The 22,670-nt window shown below is 36.2% G+C and overlaps 1 protein-coding gene and 1 non-coding gene across 6 annotated transcripts in view; one reads left to right on the forward strand and one right to left on the reverse strand.

Annotated features, from left to right (window-relative positions):
* Positions 1 to 22,670, forward strand: part of GULP1 (GULP PTB domain containing engulfment adaptor 1) — a 228,981-nt gene that overhangs the window by 115,436 nt on the left and 90,875 nt on the right. The gene's annotated exons all lie outside the window — the stretch shown is intronic.
* On the reverse strand, positions 80 to 152 carry TRNAA-UGC (transfer RNA alanine (anticodon UGC)). Its single transcript has one exon. It is a non-coding gene; the product is annotated as a tRNA-Ala (tRNA).

Consider the following 22,670-nt stretch of genomic DNA (forward strand, 5'->3'; position numbering starts at 1 on the left):
AAAGCCCCCCCTACCCCCCCTTTTTTAAAAAATTTTTTTTGGTGGAGGAGGTAGTTAGGTTTTTATTTAATTATTTTAATGGAGGTACTGGGGATTGAACCCAGGACCTTGTGCATGCAAGGCATGCACTCTACCACTGAGCTATACCCTCCCTCCAGAAGAAGCTTTTTAATTTGATGTAGTGCCATTTGTTTATTTTTGCTTTAGTTGCCTTTGCTTTTGTCCTTGACCAATTTAAGGAGCTTTTCCCATGTTTTCTTCTAGGAGTTTTATGGTTTCAGGGCTTACATTTAAATCTATTTAGAGTTAATTTTTGTGAGTCATCTAAAGTAAGGGTCCAGTTTTTCCTTTTGCATGTGAATATCCATTTTACTTTGCATCATTTATTGAAGAGATTATCTTCCAAATTGTGTGTTCTTGGTGATCTTTTGCAAAGATTAACTATTAATGTATGAGTAGGCTTATTTATGGGCACTCTACTCTGCTTCATTGGCCTGTGTGTCTGTTTTTATGTTAGTACCATACTGTTTTGATTATATAGCTTTGTAATATTGTTTGAACTCAGGAAGTGTGATGCTTCCAATTTTGTTCCTCTTTCTTAAGATTGCTTTTGTTATTTGGAGTCTTTTGGTTCCATACAGATTTTAGGATTTTTTTTTTTCTATTTCTGTCAAAAATGCCATTGGAATCTTGATAAGGATTCCATTGAATTTGTAGATTGCTTTAGGTAGTTGGAAATTTTAACAATATTATTTCTTCTAATCCATGAACTTGGGATATCTTTCCATTTATTTGTTTCTTATTCAATTCCTTTTATCTTGTCTGTTATTGATTTCTAGTTTCATATCATTGTGGTCGGAAAAGATACTTGATATGATTTTCATCTTCTTAAATTTCTTAAGAGTGTTTTGTGGCCCAGCCTTTGATCTATCCTGGACAGTGTTTTATGAGTACTTGAGAAGAATCTGTATTCTGCTGCTGTTGAGTGGATTGTTCTCTTTGTGTGTGTTAGATACATTTGGTCTATAGTGTTATTCAAGACCACTGGTTCCTTACTGATTTTTTGTCTGGATGGTCTATTCATTGTGAAGGTGGGGTTTGATGTCTCTTACTATTATGGTACTATCCCTGTCCATCCCTTCAGATCTGTTTTATATATGTAAGTACTACAGTGTTGGGTATAATATAGTGTGTGTATATGTATATGTTTATATATATATATATATCTATTTTTATATTCTCTTGATGAATTGACCCCTTTATCAAGGTATATGGTGACCTTTGTTTCTTGACAGGTTTTGACAGTCTATCTGCCTGTTATAAGGATAGCCACCATTAATCTCTTTTGATTACTATTTCCATAGAATATCTTTTTCTATCCCTTCACTTTCATCTTATGTGTGTCTTTAAAGCTAAGTGAGTCTCTTGTAGGGAGTATATTGTTGGATTTTATTTTAATCTCTTCAACTATTCTATGTTGGTTGATTGGAAAATTTAATCCATTTACATTCAAGGCAATTATAGGTAAGGACTTACTATTGCCATTTTGTTAATTGTTTTCTGACTCATTTGTAGTTCATTTGCTCCTTTTTTCCTCTCTTTCTGCCTTCCTTTTGATTTGTTGATAAGGGCTGGAGTCAAGTCACAGGGCTGCTATAGGGACACAGATAAGCATGCCTCCTGCTGGGTTTATGAGTGGGCAGGAGTACTCCCAGATTGGGGCAGAGTGGGGCTGGAGCTGAGTCACAGGGCTGCTTCAAGATCTGAAATTGGATCAAGGTCATTAGGCCTTCCTAATGACCATGAAAGGGCTTATCTTTTTCTAGTTCCCTGAGCAGCTAGAACCACTCCTGGAATGCAGCCTAAAGTAACTGGAGCCAGGCTAAAGGGTTGCTTCAAGATACATAGACAATGGACCTACCTCTGGGGGCAAAGATGGATGTGTCTCCTGGTGGGTCACTGGGTGGCCAAGACTGCCGTTGGTCTGTGACTGAGAGAGTCTAATTCCAAGTTACAGGACCATTTCAGGCACTGCAGTAGAATTGAAGTCGGTAGGCTTGCTGGAGGGCACAGACAACTGTGTCTTCTGTCCCTTGGCTGGATGGCAAGACCATTCTTGGACCATGGCCAAAAGGGGCAAGAACCATGGTACAGGACCTTTACAGGATCCATAGTAGGATTGAGCTCAGTGGGCCAATAGCCAGGAGTTCAGATGGGTGTGACTCCTGCCAGTTGTCTTGGAGAGCAGGGCTGCTCCCAGCCTGAGGCTGAATCCCAGAGCTCCCACAAAAGCACTTCTGTCGTGAATGGCTGCCAAATTATTGTTGCTGAGGGAGAATATGACTGGGAGAGCTCCTGTTCCACCATCTTGCTGATACCACTAGGGCAATAATTGACTTTTAAAATGTGACAAGAGAAAAAAGGCTACAAGTACACATACTTACATATGTGCACACACTGATTGTGTGTGTGTGTGTGTGTGTGTGTGTGTGTATTCTATAACATTCTACACTAACTTGCTATCCAAGGTCAGGGGAATGGCTCTAGGAGGAAGAGACAACTGGAAGAAGGGGAGAAGGGAACAGTAGTTAAACTGGGGAGATAGGTCTTTATCTTTCCCTTTCTGAATCTCTGTATTTTTCAAAATTTTATAACTGATAATGCCTTTTGTCATAATAAAATCATTAAAGAAAAAGTAATGTCTAAAATACTAGAGACAGGCTATGCCGAGCACTGTTGATGAGTGAGGTGATGCAGGAAAACCATGATGAAATGAGACTGCTGCACATCAAGCAGCATTAGATGGTAGGGAAGGGAAGTCATTTATATCCTTATTTATATGCAGATCCTGTATTTTTCAAAAAGAAGAGAACAACCACAACGTCTAAGAGGATTCAAAAGTGAGGAAATAATACGGAGGAGATAAACAAAATAAGTGAAACTGAGGTGAACTGGTTTATGACTGCACACCCTGGGAGTCTAGCATATTTGCTAAAATTGGGCCACAGATATGGGTTCTAAGAGTTCTGTAAGCCAGAGGAGATAAAGAAATATAATTCACAGTGTTCAGTACATAAAAACATATCTATTTTGGGGAAACTGTAGACGTCATTTCACATTGAGCTGAGGGCAGAGTGGGTAACTGCTGAAGCTTCTTTCAAGTCTCTCCCAGTTACCAAACTTAACTGTAGAAAGGTCCCATTCTGAAATTAAGATAGAAGCCAGGTTATGTAAAGACATGAACTATCTGAAAAGTTGCTTGTGCGAAATACCTCAGTCCCCAAGGATAAATGGGGCATTAATGCATTTTAGGCCGAATCACACATACAAGAATGTATTTTGATATTGGAGTATTTCAACTTTGAAATGACTCCTGCCTTCAATTTACCACCTACGTGGTAGGTTATGACTATAAATTTTGACTATTGGTAGTGTTCACAAGCCACTTGTTATTATTTTTGTGAGAATCAGAAGGTGTTCAAAACATCCAAACATAACTGTTTGCTATCAACTTGAAAGTAGAACCATAAATAATTGTGAACTTTGTTACTCAACACTTTATTATAAGGATTTTTTGGGGGTAGGAAAAAAAGATGAAATTCTACTATACCCTCATTAGGAATTTTCATTTCTATTAGTGATAAGATAGTCAGTTAATCCTAATCTGTTAGTCAGTTTCCAGATGTATGTTGGGAATTTACCCTGTGCTCAGCATGGTGTTAGAACTATAGAAGGAGGGAGGGTAAGAAGAGATACAGGAAGTGGTTTGCTTACACAGAGAGCAAGTGAATTTGAATAACATTGAAAGCCCTGTTGGAATTGGTGGAGCCCTGGGATGGCAGTCTACAAATCAGAGTTTGGAGATTAATTTAACTGACATCTACGTAGGGCTTTAATGTTTACAAAACACTTGCCCATATGTTTGATCCTCCCAGAATCCATGTATTTAAAAGAAACCATAAGATTTTTCTTATAGTCTCCTAGCACACATAATAAATGGTACCTGCACACCAGATCCTCTGCAAGCCCTTGTGTATGCTGTTTCATCTAATCCTAATTAAAAAGTTAGTGGCTATTATGACCTTTTATGTTTGAGAATCTAAGGCTGAGTGAGGATGGCTGATATTCAGCCTAAATCACCCTCGAAATTTTGTAGCTGGGGATAAAACCAAGCTTTGCCCTTCTGCAAATTCAGTGAGTGTTCCTGCCAGTATCACAGGCTAGAATCCTATCAGTGGTGCTCTGGCTCTGACTGGGCTCCATTACGTGGCATCAGAGAACCTATACCATGAGTGTTTGCTCTCAGTCTCACTCACTCACCCACAGTGAATCTTCTAGAAACTTGACAGTCCATATTATCTTATTACCAGTTAACACAAATGAGGAACAAAGAGGTTTCATACTGTCTGGCCCACCTTGAGCCCAGCGCTGTTCACCACACTGCTCATCTGTGGTTTGGTTAAATGAATCAGTAAAAACCCTTCCCTTTCTTGCTTGAGTTGGGATTGATTTTTCCTTATTTGGAACTGTTAAGAGCTCTGACCAACAGAGCTTTGTAAGTTTAAAATAAAACGACGGATGTAAAATGGCTTATGTTTACTGAACATGCAAACATTTTGAATTAGACTTTATAATGATGGGTTGATGGATTAAGATCACTGGTTTCAAAAACATGAAAAATAGCTTTTTAAAAAGCTAGGTGAAAAATGCCAAATGTCAACTAGTAAAATTTGTGTTTATTTTCAGAATGTCAGTAAAATTATTCTTCTAATAATAATTACAGAGGCTAAATTCTTTTTGTAAAAAATAAAATAATGGGCACATTTGGAATTGAAACAATAGTTGGTGGCATTTTCAATTTATATGTAAATGTAAAAATTAATTTTCTTCCTTTTGATGTTTTTGAATAAAACATAGGGACCTTGTACACAAATGTACTTTTCTGTCCATAAAGTAACATGTCTTCTTTTCATTGTTATTTTGGTCTTTGCTTATGATGTTTAGTCACATCTGGGAAATGGAATTAAGGCACTTGAAGCCTTAGATCATATATAAAGTCATTAACATTAATTATTAGCTACATTCTGGTATTTTATAAAATGAAGAGTGAAGGAGTTAATACAGTTGTGATTGTATATGACCAGTCTCCTTTATAGATTTCAGATAAAGTATGTAAAGAAACTGGAAATCTTTTTTGTTTTATTCTGATACCTAGGTAAGTGCTGAGGTGCTCTTGAGAAAATAGGACAGACCAGGCAGCTTGAGTCTGAATCTCCCATCTACTACCTAAATGACTGTGGGCAAGTTTCTCATCCTCTCTGTGTCCTCGTGTTTAAATTGGATAATAATAGTAGTACCTACCCGATAGCACTGTTATGAGAATTATTGAACATAATATTTATAAAGTGTACGGAAAAATGCTTGACTTACAGTAAAATCCAGTAGCTGTTAACTATTCTTATGATACGATGCAGATGAATCAAAGCAGCTTTTATGTGCTTTGCTCGTTAAATGATGGGACTATAAAATTCATTACTTTTGTTCCAGTTCCAAATTTCATTTGAAACATGAGATTCCATTCCTCTTTCCCATGTCACTCTCTAAAAAGCAGCCTGTCTTAACGTTTTGTATCAGGAGAGGCTTATCAAGAAAACAAAATCTACAGATGGGTAAACAGTCTTGGACTGGCATTCTGGGTGCTCTAAAAAGGAAACAACAGTAAAAACAAAAAGTAAACAGTCATCAACTATTCATAGCTTTAACTATTAAAACTATTCATGCTTTAACCTCTAGACTGGATTTGTGTAATGGTCTTGGGTGGAAGACACACCAGGGAATTAAGAATTAGCAAGTACCAGAAAGATGTAAAAAAGTAGCCAAGGCAAGAGGCCGTCCCGGTCCTGACCTACTTCCTAGCACAGCAGTTAGCCAGACGTCTTCAAGCTGCGTATGTGCTTCCAGGTCTCGGCCCTGCTGCCCCTGCTGTGTTGCAGCTGGAATGATTTTCATGTTTATTTTATCTCTCAATTCTTGACGCCTTCTGAATGTTCAACGTCTGATGTAATGCTGCTGAGATCATATTGTAGACTTGAAATAGGAACTCCCCGTGGCATTTTAATCAATGCTAAACGCAGTGACTACCATTTTACCATAAGAAAAAAATATTTGTAATGGTTGCCAGTGTAGAACCTAAGAAGTAAAGCATATATAAAGTTCAAATGGAGAACGTCTCACTTAGAATAGTATTTTATCAGTTTATATTATTAGATGTTTAGAATTACAAAGCTGGATCCAGTTCTTTGTTTTTGAAAACCAAGGATCTTAACCCATCAACCCATCATTGTAAAGTCTAATTTAAAATGTTTACTTGTTCAGTAAACATAAGCCATTTTAGATCTGTTGTATTATTTTGAACTTATAAAGCTCTAAAATATGATTTTATGTGATATATGGTTTAACCTGTTTGTTAAAATGTGACTTTATAAAATACCTTAAACTAAAAAAAAAATAATTTCTAGTTTTAATTGTATCTGAGAATGAAATTCGAAATATGTCAATTAGTGGAATAATTCTGATCATACATACTTTCTTTTAGAAAGTCCATGCACATTTTTTTCCTTCTTTCTCCAAAAGAGCATTCTAGAAAGATTTTTAAAAATCCACTCGGGAATTCCACTTTTTCTCCCAGGGCCCGTGCCAGTTTCCAGCATCCTTACCCCTGTCCTAGTTCTACCTGGCCTGACCTCTGGCCCATACCGTTGCAGAACATCCTTAGCTGACTTCCCTGCCCTGTAAATTCTCTTTATTCAAATTATCCTGTTTTCTGCTGCCAGATTAATATTGGTGAAACACATTTTCCTTGATCAATAACCAATATCAGTATCTGTCAAAGTATGTTTGCTGCCCTAAATTTAATTGGGAAAGCTGGCTCTTCCATAAAGCCGGCCACGAGTGAGTCCTGCGGTCACTGAGCTTCAGATCACTCCCAGCTCATGGACACGTGGCGGTTTCCCGTCCCCACGCTGCATTGTGGTGATTTGTGTGCATGCAGTACTCCTTTCAATCGTCAGCACAAAACTGTGTTTTGCCTCGATGAATGAAAATTAAACACAAAAACAACAGTAACTAAAAAATTAAGAATTATTAAAAAGATATTAAAAGCAGACAAGAGAGACATAGGTACAAAGCATGGTAAATAAATGGGAGAGTGATTCAATGACAATAAATGTGAGGGGACTCAAGAGAGGCTCCTTTATGAGTAGCTAGAGCAAGGGCAATGTTTACCCACTCTACTAAAAAACGATTGCATACCAAATGCTCTAGCAGTCATTAACTTTGATTAAAAAAGAAATGCAATAATTTTGAAAGCCAGAGGATTAGCAATGAAAGAGGCAAGTTTCAGGCATCTGCAAAATTCTTTTTAACTTCCCACCATGGATTCCTCTCCAGGTCTGTCATGAACCTGGATTAGCACACATCGGTGCCCACTACCATTTTTAAATAGATGTCTCATTTTTAAGATGGTTAGGTTGGTATGGTTTGGCATGACCATAGATATTTTCATTTTATTCATGTTCAATTCTTCTACTATTTTTTCCACTTTAAATTTATTACTAATTCTAGAAGTTGAAACAAGTTTCCTAACCTCCTGATGAATTTTATAGGTGGGGGAAAGGCAGTAAAACAAAACTGAACGTGTCAGGCAATTAAGATTTATCTTCAGCATCTGGTACAGGGCACGGTCATGTCAGACCCTTCCACTTATTTAGCATTTCAGATTTACATGTGGTACACACTTTTGGCTGCACATCCTTCAGCCAGTCTCCCATCCTTTCTTAACACTGAGTCCACCTGAAGAAGTTAAAATGCCTGATACTTACTTTCCCAGGCTCGGTTTCAAATGTGTTCTAGTCGTGAGAACCAGTTTTCCTTGGGAATTTTTAGAAAGTTTTGTGGGGTTTTTTCCTTGTGAGAAAGTGAAATACTCATCTAGTTAACATTTATATGCGTTTAGGTGAGTCAAGGCAGCCTTTTTGTGATTGTGAAGGCGCAACCTAAGACAAAAGCCAAAATGCTGAGGACGAGAGAGCAGAATTGAAAGTGGTAGTGTCTTTGATGATGGCTACGTGTTGTTGTGTTTACCAACCTGGGGACAATTTACCTTCAGATTCTTGTTATGTAAGATGAGTGTAAAAGCCACTTTGCACTGGTCTGTTACTTGCATCCCCAAAGCATCCTAAGTAAGACAAATTGAGTCCTAATTTGGCAACTCTAAGATGGCCGCACACAGCTGTGTGTAGGAAACAGCACTTCTGACTTCCTGGATTCTGAGTTCAGCCTCGCTTACTGGTTTTTTGTGTTTGGATTCTGCTGTTCTGACAGGTGTAGGTAACTTGTCTGCTTGTCTGGGCTAAGTCTCTTCAGTGTTTGTGCTTGTTATGTTCTCTAGGATCCCACACGTGATAACCAGGCAAGGCTTCAAAATGTTAAATTTCAATTTATAAACAAAGAAGGTATTTTTTTTTTTTAACTTGTATAAGGAAGCATGATTTCACTTAATGATGTATTAGTATTTATTGCTAGATGTTGAACAGGTTTGAGAATAAGAGTTGCTGTGACACTTTCATTGTACACAGTGGTAATTTAGAAGGAATTTGCTTTGTAATACTGAATCCAGGATGCAGGTCAGCCTGATACAGTAGGAAGTTCAAACACATCCCTAAGAGTCACATCAAGTTACAGTAAAATTTTGACTTTGCCACTTTAATTGACGCATAGATTTGGGTAAGTCATTTTGCTACATGAGTGCAGATACCATCATACTGAATTGCTACCACTCTGAGAATATTACTTTGAGAAGTAAATGAGATGCTGTATTTAAAATACTAGTGCATTACCTGGCACACACTGGATGCCAAATATATGGTATATAAACTCTTCAGAGCTCCCTGAAAATGAGACTGAGATAAGAAATTCTAGTTACTCTGTTAACCCACTGATTCTGGTTATTCCGTACCTGTAGACTGTGTGACCTTCTACATGTGTCTTGCCCTCTTACCATTGATCACAGGACATCCTTCGGGAGAAAGAATTTAAATTCATTTCTTTCAGGTTAAAATGTCACATAAAGTATCAGTAGCTGACATTACTATAGGAATATAGAATTCATGCTGGTCAAAGCAAAAATCAGACACCTAGATTAAATACATGATTGGAAACATCAGAGGATATAGTCTGTCAGGTTCAGAAATAAGAGTTGAAGTCAGAGGAATATGGTTTGGATTCTGAAATAGTGGAATTTCTGTAATATTTTGATCTCTTATAGTGATGAAAGAAAAAATTTTGAGCATCCCAGATCTGTGGTAAAAAGTTTAGATAGATGTTTGGCAGTGTGTGTAAAAGTAACATTGCTAATTATAACTTAAGGAATATCTGTGTAACTCTTTGACCTACATTATTTCTATCAATCAGGACCATATTCTTTTCTTCCTTTGCAACCTCAACTTCAGTTCCACTATACTATCCAAAAATCCGGTTTCCCCACATCGCTTAAAAATAAATAAATTTAAAAAGCCAAATACTTAACATAAGAAATTTATCTCCTGTCTACCTTCCAAACAAAGGGGTATTTGATGGTATTTGTAATATAGTGTAAAAGTCTCCTGAACTTGCTAAGAAGACGCAGGGGTAAGATATTTACTGTGTCTCCTACCAGCTGTTTGATCTGGGGAATATTGAAAACCTCCATGGACCTCTGTATCTCCACCTGTAAACAGTATTATCTACTTCAGAGAATGGGTGTATTAAATGAGAAAATACGTGAAACCACTGAGACATCCAGAGCTTGACACACAACAGGCACACAGTAGATGTTTGGTGAATCACACAGTATTCTTAAATGTAGTGTGTTCCCCAGCCTTGCAGAGAAACAGAATATTTATCTTGCAAAAATATGTTAGCCCTAGAGTCACTCTGCTTTCGTCTTGTCATGTAGTAAAGCTAACCTAAATTTGTTTCACTATTTTTTTCTTCTTCCTTCGTCCATAAGTTTTCTTTGATTTTCTCTCCTCCCCCCATTGAATCTCTATGATTCTCAGCTTTGACCTGCATCCCCAGTACATCTATGTGTTTTTCTCACTAAAGAAATTGTGTGGAATGAATACTAACTGGGTAGTAAATATACTTCTAGTAACAGCATTATGGACCTCCGCATATAACAGTATGAGAATACAGATGGCAGGAGCATTGTGAGATGCCATTGCTTCCATGAATTGGTGTGTGCAGCATAGGGTATGCAGCACAACGATAAAGCTGGAAAATTTAAGTGGATATTTCTGCTATAGATATTCCAGATGAGAATACATTTCTGCTAATGTGAAGGATTGCAAAGCAATTCCCATTGCTACTCTAGGATTCGGTGTCTTGGAATCATGCCTGGAAATAACGCATTGGAAGAGTTATACAAGACTATAACCAAAATGAATTATTGCCACATTATTGGCAAATTCAGTGAGAAATTAGTTTTGCTTGAACTTTAAAGGAAGTAGAATATAGAAGTAGTTTAGGTGGTCTTTATACAGTTTCTTTTTTTTTTATTCATTCAGATATTTAGAAAGTTGTTCTTGTCTCTGATTCACTTTTCTTTCCTTCTTTTGTAATCATGTACATTTAGATTTCACCTAATTCAATTTCTCTAAATCTAACCAACGTTGCAATATGTATGGTTTACATATTAATACATGCAAATTGATGATTTCCTAAATAACATTAATAATGTATATGCTATGAAGAAAACACTGAAAATATGTATCACATTATCATCAACACCATTAAAAAAGCTGTTGTAGTGTCCCTGCACTTTATTGCTGGCATCGTGCCAGGTGATTTAGAATTTACAGAATGACAAAAATAATTCGTTTTTTAAGAAATTCTGGTTTTAATGGATAAAGTAGGAACTTTCATAGGCACATTTATTTGTTGTATAATTACTGTTTTTTAATCTTCATATTTAAAATATGCAATTGTTTATTGGTTTATGATAAGTATATTCAATCATTAAATATGTACATATAATACAGTAAAGTTACACACACAGTTATATTTTTGATTCATTTCAAATCAGCATTTTGAATTAGAGGAATAATAGTGACCTAGAATAACTAGATGGAGGAAACAAGTTGACTGCACAAATTTTGTAGTGACTCTTCAGTATTAAAAAAGTAGTTTGTATAATCACTCCATAAATATATGCATACTATATATGTATATGCAAGTATATATTTCTCCTCAAGTGCAGAAATCTGTGCATCTGTAGTCTAAGGTGAATTACTATTGTTTTAACTCTCTTCAATTTAGAATGTCTTACTTCATATAAAAGAAATAGAAGGTATTAGGACACGAGATTTCTTTTCTAAGCCAAAGGTGTTTTCTGCTCAGTAGGTATAGTTGGACTTACTAAATTTTCAGAAGAACTTGTTCTTCCATAGCCGAAATCAGGGAACCCAGCAGAAGCAAGGGTAAGATTCCTCCAAATTTCAAGAGCTCCACCTATACTATTCAAAAAGGTTTCCAGTGCAGTCTGAAGCACCATCTGTCTCGCAGATGAAAATCATTAAGCTTCAGCAACGTTTCCCCCTCTTGGTTCCTGATTTTTCCCAAGCAAATAAGAGGTATAACCTTTACCTTGTAGTGAATTAGTAAATGAGTATATGCGCTCATTTCATCTGCAAAATACAGTGACTCTTCAGCTTAAAACCAAAGCAGCACTGGTCTCTTAGCTATTACCATTAGATTTTCATTGATGATTTCTGGATTAAATTTTTTTAAAAAACTAGTTTTCTACTGATTTTTTTCTGACAGTTTATGATCTAAAAAGCATGATACGTTGCAGAGGAAAGACACATTGTTGTTTTACTTTACCTGGCCCATGTTGGCATAGAAATGATCAAAGACATTCACAAGAATTCAGTCACTTTTGTTAGACTGCTGAGTGAGCACATTTGTGTAATGTTAAAGGAATGAGCCGGGCTGCGTGTTGTCACATACGGTTTGCATTATGAGAACAGAATGTTAATAGAAATTTTTAAAAAAAAGCACTGGGAAACATGAGAAAGCTCCAGATTTGTTTCTCTTTAAAAGAACATTTTGATTTCACCTCAACCAAGACAGGACTTCTTTGTAATGGTACAATACTGCGTTTTTATCATGAAGTAATGATTATCTGCTTATGATTCTGTTATATGAGTTAAATGGATAAGTTCCAGCACTTAGATTGTGCTTGCCCTTTGCTAGTATTCCCATAATTTTTTAAAAAAGTGCTTATTTTAATTTAGGCTTCTTATATTCAGTATTAATATTATTCTCAATATTAATGCCATAACTGAAAACACCATGTTTGTAAAGTGTTCTTTGCTCTTCACTTTGTAAAGAAGGTCACTGGGAAATGTACATCTTATCTTTTCTCAGTTTACTTTTATCTTGATATGCCTGCTGGGAATACTAGGAGAAAGAGGACTACATTTTGAATTGCATCCAGGTATTTCAAATCCATTGAAGCACTTGGCTTCAATGCATGATAGAAATGTATGTCATACAGTAAATTAAAGTTTCAATCTAAAAGCAAAGGTACATGGACCTCAATTTATGCTTTTAAATATTATGTTGAGAATGCAATATTTCTCTAACAGATGAAGTAAAATTTTAAAAATAAAAATGTGTAGACTTAAGGTGATTATTTTATAATTATTGGAGTATTTTTATAATTTTGCATCAGTAAAAAGTATACCCACTACAGTATTTCGTATATTCTAATACGCATACTTAGCTTTCTAAATAAAAGGCAGCTCAGGACAAACCAGTCTTGTTATTCCCAAACAGATTTCTTTCTTCTCTGTCTGCTTGTCACGAAATCTGAAGCTTATGCTTTTGTGACTCCTCTTTTTATGTGTTAAGAATAATGAAATGAAAGCAAGCACCAGATCCAGAAGCAAGTACATGTTTCTGCAGAGAAACCACAAAATGAGGAGGCCTTTCACCTGCAGGTCGCTGGCCTGAGGGCAGAGCCAGCCCACCAGGTTGTGCCTGACCTCAGTTATGCGATCCAAAAATGCAAAACAGGATGGACTCACATCACAAGACTTAAGTCTCCTTGTTAGATATTAAAAATACCAAGAATTATGAAAAAACTGTTTTTCCCTAACATAAGCTTTTCAAACCTAACCTAACTTAAAATATTTTCTCCTTTTATCTTGTGTAGTACTCAGCAACCAAGCTTTTTATAGAGCTTCTTTCTTGTATCTTCTGTTATAAAAATAATACATATACTGTTACGTGTTTTTTCAAAACTACAAACGCTGTGTCCCCTTCCCTGTCCCCACTGCTGACAATGGGTGTTGTCTTCCCACCCTCCCCGCTCCATGAGAAACACTGGTCCAAAGTAATCCACCATGCTATTTTTTGTATTTTTGTTTCTATAGATAGACTGTTAATATTTTATCACTATAATGGTGTGGCATATTTCAAAAGCAGTAAGTATATCTTTAAGAATATTAGTTTACAGAATTAAACGGTTCAGTAACACAACAAAAATATCGCATATACCTTTGTGGAAGATTGTCTGTGAAATCGTAAAAAGTTGAATGGCCCTATCTGTCCAAAGATGTGATTTTACACAAGATAGAATTACTCACTTTTGTCTTCCATTTATTTATAACAAATATCTGTTTATGTATTAAAATTAGACAATTCACAAAATATTGAGAATTCTTTTAATTCTGTATGTGAGTACACGTATACAAGATGCTAATAAATGGGAGGAATTCAATATTGACATATTTAGAAATGTAAATACTTATAAATGTTAAAATTATTATTTCTCTATAAAATTATTTTACACTAAAAAGTATTCTGTTTTTCTACTACCTTTAACCCTTTTAAGAAATGTTTATAAGAATATTTTTATATCATTTGATATGTGTTATTATAGGAATCAGTATCTATATAAGTTGGAAGATGTGACTGAATACCTCTGTCTCTTAAGACTTTGAAAACAAAACTGGAGTTGAGCAAAGATATAAATATTAATCCCAAATCCCAGGGTACTGGGAGTTCTGAGTGTTCCTGGTTTGCAGTCAGCAAAGGCTAAACAATAACAATTATTGACATATTCCAAAGCACAGAACAAGGGCCATATGGAGTTTGGATTGTTGGCTTTGAATAACTTGCTCAAAGGAAAGCATCACTCTTAGTTACTCTGATACCACTCCATTTGGTGTCTAGTCTGAGTGGAATGGAGCCCAGAAGTATGAAAAGAGCTAGATCAAGGTTTCCAGATTTTCAGGAGGAAAAGATCTTCCAGACGAGAAATGTGAGTTTTAGTGTTCATAGCTGCAAATGCCTGAGTGCCCCCGGCACTTCTCTCCTTTCTCTCTGTAGCTGCAGATGCTACTGGACTCCAGTTCCTCAGCCCAAATCTGCTCACTCCTGCTGGTAGAGCAGAGTCAAAAAAAAGCTAACTGAAACTGGGCAAGGGGTCTTACTGGTGAAAAGGATGGGGAATTCCAAAACTGAAAGCTGATGGTACTAATGTATAAAGAAAATCAGTCATTTTAGACACTGACCTACATTGGTGTTGAAATCCACATTAAGCTTAGGGATACTAAAGTGCATCTGCCTCTTACCTGTGCAGCCCTGAAAGAGAAACTTCAAGGAAATCTTGAGGTGTGAACGTATTACTAATATGACAAACATAATGTCTGAGGCTGTACGTGTGTGTATATTTTCCCCTTTGGTTATTAAATTGTGAACAAGTTTTCCCACTATGATAATTTAAAAATATTTCTAAAAAAATATAACTGAATATTTACATTAATTAAAATAAAGGGATATAAAAGAAGAGGAAAAAGTTGTTTGATGTAATAGCAAAGGCAGGATTAATTTCAGAGGCAGCTCTTGTTTCCATATGTGTAATATAATTTACCAAGACACTTTTGCCCGTTTTCTCCCTGTTTTACTTGCCAGGAAAAAAATCCCAACTCCTGTTGATTGACTATGTACTCGTCTACACTTAAGTAGGTCCTATGGCTGGAACACACACATATGCACACACAAACTCATATGACTGTGTTGATTAGTCTGACTTTAAATTGCAGCCCTCATCAGGTCATTAAAATTGCCCAGAATTTCTACTGCCTTGCCTCTTCAATTTGCTCTTCTATGTAAGATGACTGTTTACTGATCCTGCCTTTTCTTTTCTCTTCTTTAACCCTTCCATCCCTTCATCTTCCTCACTCAGAGCTAATGACCTTCTTTTTACTGAACTGATAAAATACATGAAATCAGAAGAGAAATTCCATTTTTTCTCATCACCGGATCTACTTAGCTACCAAGTATTTTTAAATGTTCTGGTGATTCAGCCTTCCCTTCTGTTGAGTGAACTGCCTCTCCTTTTATCTAAGGACAGTCACTCCACTTGTGGATTTGATCATATCCTTTTATGCCTATTTAAAGAATTTGTTCCTGCATCACCTTTCTCTTTTCTGTGTCATCAGTTTTCTCCTGTTAAAGTTGTTCTCCCGTCAGCCTAAATGCACATGCAGTAATACCCAACAAACATCTATTCCTTGAGTTCATGTCACCCTTAAGCCTTGCTTTATTTCTTGCTTCCAAAGAAAGATATCTCCATTTTCTTTCTCTACTTCCTCACTTCTTGTTCTCATGAACCAATACCAATCAAACTGTCTTAGCCCCTTCAGTCCTGAAACTACAATGCAAAAGTCACCGAAAATCTCCATGTTGTGAAACTGGTAGCCATTTGTCACGCTCTCCCTTTATAGACATGTCAGTATTATTTAATCTTCTCTTAATGAAAATGTTCTTCCTTTGGATGCCAGAACTGCACAGTTTTGGTTTTCATTTGACTTCAGTGACTGTTCCTTAACCATCTCCCAATTTGATCTACTTATTTTGCCTAATTTGTAAAATTTGGCATGCCTTTGGGCTCAATGATCATTTCTCTATTTATATCCATTTCCTAACTGACCTTATTGTCTGTAAAATGGTTACCTCACGAGTTATATTTTCTACTTCTACCCTGCCTGCTGGTCCCAGACTACTATATCTAACCATTCACTCCACATCTCTTCTTGGATGTCTAGTAGGTATCTCAGAACTAACATGTGTGAAACAGAAGTCTTGCATTCCATCTCCCAAACTTTGCTTTCCCCAAGTGTCCTCTTCTCAATAAATGGTACTATGATTTACTCAGCTGAAAAGGCAAAAAGAAAGTCGTCATTGTCCTTGAATTCTCTTTCTCTTACTCTCAGTATCTATCCATCAATTTGACTGGTCAGCTCTCTTTGAAATATAAATAAAAAAAATTGCAAAGGGTCTGAGGACATGACACAGTGAGAAAAGTAGCCCAAATTTCAAGAACTTTGTGGCTAAAATTAAAAGAGAAATCTATCACTAATGATTTTCAAGAGGCAGAGAGAGGATGCTAATGGTGCTGATTCGCAGGAGTTGGAAAGAACTGGATTTAAACTAGAACAGAGAGCACAAGGGTAGGAAGTGGGACGCTGTTCCTGCTCCTCTGAGTTAGAAGGTGAAGAGAACAGGCAGCCATTAATGATTGAGTATTTGAATTTCAGGCTTAAAGTGGTAATCCCCACCGCCTAATTCACTAGTGGAGATAGAAACAAATGAGGGAATATGAACGGGCTGACATCAACTTGGTAAAGTTGGAGGCAAAGTTATCTCCTAGCACATGACTTGACACAGGTAGGAAATACTTGCAACAGCTGCTAAGAGGTATCAAAGGACAGTAAATAAAAGGAGCACTGAGTAGTCAGGGGGACCCAGTGTGGATGCCTCCTTTGTATGGAAGGTATGGTTTTCCCATCTCAAATGAGCTTCTGTGTTTTCCCATACTGAAGGGCAGAAACTCTGACTACCCCATTAAGTGTACGACTGGGTGACAGAATAAAGAAGAATGGCAAGAGAGTGCCAGCCTTGTACCAAGAGTTCTGTATTGTTCGCAGGTACTAAGCATTGAAATAATCGTACTGCTTAGGACTGTTCAAAGTCACCATCTTTCCTCTTGTTTAGTCTCTTTTATGCCCATTCTTTACCCCTTCCCCCTTCTTCACCACACTCTGTTGTTTCATGGACATATTTTTTGTTTGTACTTACTCTTTTTTAAAATTGGTATTGTTTTGTATATAAGCAGTGTTTAATTGGGGGGTTATCTGGTTCACCTTATTTGTTGCAGTCAGCATTGTTTCTAAGAACCATTCATGTTGTCAAGTGCACACTTAAATCATTGTTTTCAATTGATCATTCTACGTAGTTCTCCGTGATTTACCACTTCTCGCCTGTCTCTTCTGCTGGTGATAGACAGCCAGATTGCCTCTAGCTCCTTACACCACCAACATGAATGAGATTTCTCACAGAAGTCCCTTGTAGATCTGTGAGAATTCCTTTGGCATGAATACTCACGAACCGTTTCTGAGTCTTACAGTATATGAACATTAAATTAGTTTAAGTGCTATCGATTGTTCTTCAAATGAGCCACGCTATTTATAAATTGTCACCAATACTGCCTGAAGGTTACTGTGCCCTAGTTCTCCTCAGCTCTGCTTTCATGTTAGAATGACCTGGAGGGTTCTTTTAAGATGTTGAAGTCAGGACTTTATATTTAGATGGAAATAGACAGAGTGAATCTTTGACATCTAATAGTTTTTAGTCTTCCCAGGTGAATCTAACAAACATGTGAATGTGAGAACCATTGTTATAACTTCACGACATCACCAATACTTGGCATTATACAATTTTCTAATTTTTCCAGTCAAATTAATATAAAGTGATATGGTTTAAATTTTCCTTTTCATGATTACTAATAAGTTTGAGCATCTGTATGCTTCTTAGCTTTTTGGGTTGTTCTGTAAAGTGACAGTCTTTATCATTTGTCCATTTTTGGGGGAGGTCACTGACTTTAAAACTGATTTTTAGGAAAGTCTTTGTATATTTTAAATATTATTTACTATCAAATTTAGAGAGAGAACTTTTTTGTCAAATTTGTCATTTGTCTATTACATCTTCTATGGTTACCTTTTCTGAAATGAAATCTTTAATTATGATGTAATCACATATTTCTATTTGCATATTTTTTCAAGAAATTCTTTTCTTGCTCTAGGCCAAAATGAGTATTTTAGGACCTTTTTTAAACTAAAAAAAGTCCTTTTTCAGTTATAACAATTCTGAGGCATTGTTTGTTTTCAATGTAGTTATTACTCCCTCACACTGTATATTGTAGTTACTCCATATAACAGTCATAGTTCAATTTTTTTTTCCCACAATATGTTGGAAATATTGCTTGCTTGTCTTTTTGCACCTGTTTTACTGTTAGGAAGTTTATCATTAATTTAGTTCCTGCTACTATTTAGGCGATCTGTTTCTGCCTGCAATTATTGTCTATTGTCTTTTGCATTTACTATTGTAAATTTTACTATGACTTGTCTAAGTCTGAAACTTTCAATTTGACATTTTTCATAATCTGTTTTAATTCTGTGAAAATTCACTTCATAATTGTTTCAACTATATCTTGCTCTCTTTATTTTTCTCTCTCTATGGTATTTACAATATCTAGACTTGGGTACTTTTATTTCTATTCTCTAAATCTCTTATTTTTTTTAAATATATCTTGACTCTTTTTTGTAAGAGTAAAGGAGCATGTCTCCATGTAATCTTTGCACTCAGCAATTAATTTATAAATTTTACCCATTCTGCAATTTAGTCCCATTTTTATGGCTTTTTATGATTTTAGCCATTAAGTTTTCACACTATTTTCCATTTGGCTCACGTATTAATGACTTTTTATTCCTTTCTCGTTTACAAGTATTTCCTTCTCTGTCCTTAGGTAGATACTGTCTTCATTTCCTTCTCTTCTTAGAATTTTGTTTCTATGAAAAGTTTAACCTAGATCAAGAAATTGACCTTATTATAGTAAATTTTTTCTTCACTTTTGATGTTGGAACAATCAGCATTTGCTTGACTTTACTCTAAAAATATACATGGCTTTATCAAATTATTTGCTAATTTATAGTTTCAGCAAATTATTATAGTTTATCAAATTATCCACTAATTTATATATTATTTCAGTAGATTTCTCTCTTCCAACACAGGAAACACTTTTTTATAACAGAGAATGATCATGACTATTATCATTATAGGCTTGTTTAAAATGTTTTCTTGTATTAAGTGCATTGTCTTTATTTCTGTAATTTGTCATAATTCTGTGCATATGTGTAATAAGGTAAGAGAATAATAACTTGTTAACTGGATTACTGAACAATCTTAGAGAATTTCCTAGCCAAAAATATCTTCAAATTAATTCAAGACTTTTTTACTGTTATACATTTTCAACAGATTTTGGGACGTAAGACATGTGTTTGTATTACAATAAAATGTATATTGTTTTAGAAAACGTAATTTGTTCTTTCACTTTGTAATTAAACAGATATTTACTAGATCTATTTTTTATTGAAGTATATTTAGTTTACAATGTTGTGTTAATTTCTGGTGTACAGCATAGTGATTCAGTTATATATATATATATATATATATATATATATATATATATATATATATATATATATTTTCTTTCTCATTATAGGCTATACAGTAGGACCTTGCTGTTTATTTTATATATAGTAGTTAGTCACATAGCATCTAGTTCATAAGGAAAGGATGCATCTATTCAAAGGCAAATTTGCAAAGTAATTTAGTGAAGTAGGTTGAGGTTGTTGCCAGAAGTCTTTCTAAATATGATCCAGTGGAATGTCAAATAAAAATTAAATCTGGATTTAGGTAAGAAGAGACCTACCTTATTTGAAAAGATTACCACAATAAGGGGGAGGGGTTGATTGCAGTAGGGAGAATGTGCCAAGCAGAAGATCTGCAAGCCAGGTGTCTCAAAGGCTGGGCAGAAAAGGGCTTTTCTTGTACAAGGAGGAGTAAGCAAGGCTAGAAAGGTTGGGATGTGAGTGAGAAGGTAGAATGAGTGAGGATGGTGTGATTAGGGACAGTTGACCAGAGAATGTTCTACTCTGAGGTCAGCCTTTTCTTAGGAAAGACTGTGAAGGAAAGGTTGAGGCTGCTAGGCTTGAAGGTAGGTCAAAGTTCAGGAGCCTGGGGAAGTAGAGATGCTTAGATAAAGTTTGGTCAAATCAAGGTAGTAGGTATTTTGTCCAAATTGGTCAGTGGCACCAACAGTTCAGCTAATCACTAATGAAGCAAAGGTTGGAAATTTAGAGGGTATAAGTCTGGCCTTGTCGTGGGTAAATAAGAGGGCCCTGAATCTTATCTAAGTCTTGTGGGGAAGTGTGGGTCTTTGCAGCAAGCCCTTTCCAGAACACAAAGGGGTGAGGGATTTCTTTAACCTTTGTCATTTTCCAGGATCACAGGGCAAGGGTGAAGTTCAGCTTTGTCAGGATGGTGATGAAGTCAGAGATTTCTGAGGAGAAATGTTTTGGCAGCTAGATGAGAAAGACTTGTAGAAAGCCCATAGGAAGAAAGCCAGAAGATTTAAGGTTACCATAGTCCCACTCAAGTTAAAAATAGGAAGTTTCGATTGTAGTAGCAGAGGCAGGAGGCATTGTTAACTCTGAGGGAGCAGTATTGCCTGTAGACACATGTGGTGCCTCTGAGAGTAACAGCAGTGTCTCTAACAGTAAGGACAGCAAGATTTTCCAGTGGAAATATAAGGAGACTGTGTTTTTGGAGGATTCGATTTCCTGCCCATCAATTTCCTCCCAATGAAGCCCATTGTGAGATGCTCTGGATATCAAGTATAAAGACATGAGACGTTTCTTCTGAGGGCTGCTTTAAGAGCTAATAAAAGAAATAATCTCTCTCTTTCACTCTCTTTTGTGTCTTAAACAAAACTGGCTTAAACCTGTATAAAATAATTAAAAATGATAAATCCATGCACATTTATAATTACTGATTGTTAGAATTTAATGTAAAGATAAAAACTGCTTACCGTACAAAATACCAATCTAAAAACCGATCACATTAAAGCAAGACATTTAAATGAAAATATCCTTTCAAGTGAAATACCCTAATAAAAGGCAGAAAACTTGAAACTGAAGTAACAAATTTTATGTTGTTTCTTTGTAGAGATAACTGAATCTTAAAACAACATACATTTTACAAATTCTGGTCTTAAAATCCATAATGCCTTGAGTCCTAGACTGTAATAGCATTAATTGAGCAGTCAAGCTGTTTTATTCTAGTCTTCCAAAGGAATTCAAACAGTTTTACCAAAGATAATGTTACCTCAGTAATTGGATCCCAAAGTACTCACTCACGGTTAGGATATGGGATATCAAAGTGTTTAGTGAAATGATGAAAACAGCAGGCCTAAAAAGATACAGTCCTTTTGGGTATAATCAAAATAAAGAGGAAAGACAGTGAATTGTTGTGATTTTAAAAAAGGGGTGGGGTGGAATACTGAGTAGGACTTCTACAAAGAAGTTCAAAATCTAGGGTTCAAAATGAAGCTAAACCTAGGTTACTTTTAGATCCACGTATGAAAAGAGTCATGTGTGTTCCATTGTAAATAATGTTTGTTTCAATACATAGAGTTTTATTTGTCTTTTAAAACATTTCTCTTAGCATAATTTATTTATTTTTGTGATTATCTCATTTTAGAGAAGGTAGCTGACTTCCCATTAAGAACATAAGGTAATGAAGAAAACCCAGGGAGGAAAACAGTTCATTGATCATTGGGTGAAGTTTTCATGAAAAATCTCAGTATCTAATTATTGAAAGATTCTGGGCCAAGCCTGCCAAAGTTTAGCTCAGAATTTTATAGACACTCATGGAAGTATACTGGGATCCTCATCATGCCCCAGGGGTTGCTCAGTTTGAGATTTCCACTACAGCTCCTTCCCTGGAGCTTTCTTTGGTTGTAAGGGCACCAAAAGGAGCGCTGTTATCCTTATCCGGGAGGGACCGAGTGGTGGCACCACCTCCAGGCTGATTGATACTCAGTCCCTGCACGGAGTTTTCTGCTATCCCAACATTGCCATAATTATTGCCCACATACTGCACAACACTGAGAGGCTCTACAGCTCTGGAGAAGACTTTTGAACATACTTCATTCAAATCCTCTTACAGCAGAAAATGTTATGGTCAGGATAAAGTTGTTCAAATTGTGTAGCTTTCGTTGTCATTAGGGATATGCTCTAGAAGCCTGTTTTTCTTTTTGATTCATTGTATGTAGCCTTTATTTTGACCTCACTCTGGGCATTGGAGGAAATTCAAGCTCTTTTCATTTTGTTCCAGAGACCTGGCATTTCTGGACCTTGTATGTTAAGGTTTTATTGTATATAAGCCATGCTGAAGAGTTGGCTACGTTACCAAGTGTCAAAGCTCTCCTTAGCCCTCCTCCAGCTCCTAGTCAAGGCTGTTGCAGAATAGTCTAGATGAGAGCCTTGGGGAGGGCCAGGGTGGCCCCAAAAGGCGACTAGCACTTTGGCTCCAAGCCCCATGCCATCATCAACATGCACCGCACAGCCTCTGTGCTTTTGCCTGAAACCTTCTTTCCTCCTCCCACCTTTAGTCGTTACCTATTTGGGAGGAGACTATTCACATGCGCTTGGAAGCCTCCC

The sequence above is a fragment of the Camelus bactrianus genome, chromosome 5 (assembly GCF_048773025.1).
Source record: "Camelus bactrianus isolate YW-2024 breed Bactrian camel chromosome 5, ASM4877302v1, whole genome shotgun sequence".
Classification (NCBI taxonomy): Eukaryota; Metazoa; Chordata; class Mammalia; order Artiodactyla; family Camelidae; genus Camelus; species Camelus bactrianus.